Source organism: Chenopodium album, chromosome 6 (assembly GCF_948465745.1).
Source record: "Chenopodium album chromosome 6, dcCheAlbu1.1, whole genome shotgun sequence".
Lineage (NCBI taxonomy): Eukaryota > Viridiplantae > Streptophyta > Magnoliopsida > Caryophyllales > Amaranthaceae > Chenopodium > Chenopodium album.
The window spans coordinates 15,323,948-15,326,466 of NC_137839.1; the positions used below are offsets into that span (position 1 = coordinate 15,323,948).

General features: G+C 36.2%; 1 non-coding gene across 1 annotated transcript; it reads right to left on the minus strand.

Annotated features, from left to right (window-relative positions):
* Positions 1-2,109: 2,109 nt before the first annotated feature.
* Positions 2,110-2,216, minus strand: LOC145637657 (small nucleolar RNA R71). Its single transcript, XR_014114403.1, has one exon. It is a non-coding gene; the product is annotated as a small nucleolar RNA R71 (small nucleolar RNA).
* Positions 2,217-2,519: the final 303 nt, after the last annotated feature.

Below are 2,519 nucleotides of genomic sequence, written 5' to 3' on the forward strand. Positions count from 1 at the left end.
TCACGACTAATAAGATAATTTGGACAACCGGTTTAGGTTCCTTTTAATCTTATTATTTAATCAAGTGATCACAATATTTTTGAATAATATGTTGCATTAATATTCAACCAATTTAACTAAATAAAAGTTTGGAGCGAATTGAATATTTTGTTTGTATGCCTTTGAGATCACAGGAATGCTTTTCAATATAAGAATCGAGTAGAGGCCAATACGGGCGAATGTGACTCCATGACTCACTTCGTACCATCATCCCCGATCCTCCTTTCGTGGTTCCGAACCATATGGAGTTAGTAATCTCATGGATTATGAATGGGGTGTAACCTTCACGGGTCAATCGTTGTTTCCTATCGTTGTCCCTTATTGTTGGCGTTAGTAAAAACTTGTTGGCGGCTCCCTACTTTATTTGTCCCTAATCGTAATGTCAATTCCCACTTCCTATGAGTGCCAAGCATATTCACCACATGTTTTAACGTAGGCGCACTTCGAGCGACGCCTACAGGCGCGTGTATTCATTAAGGGACGATTAGTGTCGTTTTAGTTTGTTTTAGTTTAGGATTTGTACGGAGTATAAATACTCCTCCGTAATACGATTTGAGGGGATCTCTCATCTCTTTTTCCTCTCTCTCTTTTTACTCTTTCTTTACTCTCTTAATTGGTTGTCTTAGATTTCTTTCTCCTAAACCTTTGTTCTCAATCTACTCTTAATTCCAGATTTATTTTGGTAACGATTTCTCTTCTCTTAATCTTAGTTGTTTATTTTATTCCTTTCATCATGACTTATTTTATTGCTTTGATTAATTTAGTTTTTAATATGTGTGAGTAGTTTTATTTCTAGGGTTTAAGGGGATCCATAAATAATATGAAGGGGTAGTTTGTTGTTGTTAATTATCAATGCTAGATTAATTTCCTATTGATTGATTTAATGCTCTGTGACTAGATTAGGCCTGATCTTTTATGCATGAGTTTGGCAATATTGATTCGAGATTCGATAGATGAGAATTAATGTTTAGGTCTAGTTTCAATAGGCAGGTTAATTTATAAATGGTTAAGTCGAGATTCGAAAGATGAGATTTAATACCGGTAAATTAATTGTGTGATTATAATACGTAGCGAAAGCCCTTTATAATCTGATTGATGTATGCATTGATGAATGATTATTATATTCTACCCTGGAATATTATTTATTGGTGAACCTATGCCCTAGATCCTTTTATATATTGTTTTCTCCCTAATCTCAATCTTAGTAGTTTAGTTCCTTATTCAAATATAAATATTGTTACTTCATAATCTAGATTATTTTAGTTAATTAGGAATAGAAAGACTTGTTTCCCTGTGGAGATCGACCCTACTTCCTTATCTGCTTTAGTTAGAGGACTTAGGAATTATTTTTTATTAGGGGATACGACTCTACCCTGTCAAAACTTGGCGCCGTTGTCGGGGAAACGGTTTTATTTTTATTTCTGATTAATTTTGTAGTCTATGTTATTTTCTTTTTGTCTCAGATAGCATTAGTTTTCTGAGGCAAATCTCATATTTGCTTCTAGTTTTTGTTTATGCCCAGGTGTTCCAGATCAGGTTACATCCCATTCGATCCTGAGATCGAACGTTCCTTCCATAGACAGAAAAATCTCTACAAGCAAATCCTGGCGGATTCTGGTGATAATAATAATCACCGCGATCCTCCAACTGGTTCTAGCGATTCAGAGGTATCATCAGATCCAGAATCAGAGATGACGGCTCCAAAGAAGCTTAGTGATTACTCACAACCAAAGCTTACAGATTTTCCGCATCTCACCCCTACTCCGGTTCTTGATAGGGTTCAATTCAAAATTAAGCCTCAATATATAACGATGATAGAGAGGAAGCAATTTAGTGGAGCCAAGGGTGAAGACCCAAATCTTCACATTGTCGACTATTGTCAATATTGTAACACCATCAGGCAAGCCAGGGTCACTCAAGACCAAATCAGGGAGATTCTCTTTCCCCTCTTTAACTGGAAAAGCTAAATTGTGGTTTAATGGCTTAAATAGAACTGCACTTGGTATAACTGACTGGGAAACTCTTGTTTTGAATTTCTATAACAAGTATTATCCTGCAGAGAGAATAGTCGTACTACGGAGTGCGATTCAGAACTTTGCCCAAGAAGCCGATGGATCTTTATATGAGGCTTGGGAGAGGTTCAAGGACCTACAAAGAGAATTCCCTCACCATAATTTAGCACAATGGCAGTTAATCCAAGCCTTTTATAATGGCATTGGAAATTCTTCCCGAATAATTTTAGACTTTACAGCTAGTGAGAGATTTATGAATCTTAATGTTGATGATGCAGGTCAGGTTATTGAAGATATGGCGATACAAAATTCCCAATATGGGAATCCTAGAGGATTTGCGAACAAGGGGAAGCATAGTGTTGACTCTATATCCTTTTTGCAAGCTCAGCTGACCTCTATTTGCCAAAAATTAGATAATCTTAGCACTGCCAATGTAGCTAATGTTTTTGCAATTAATAATACTTCTAA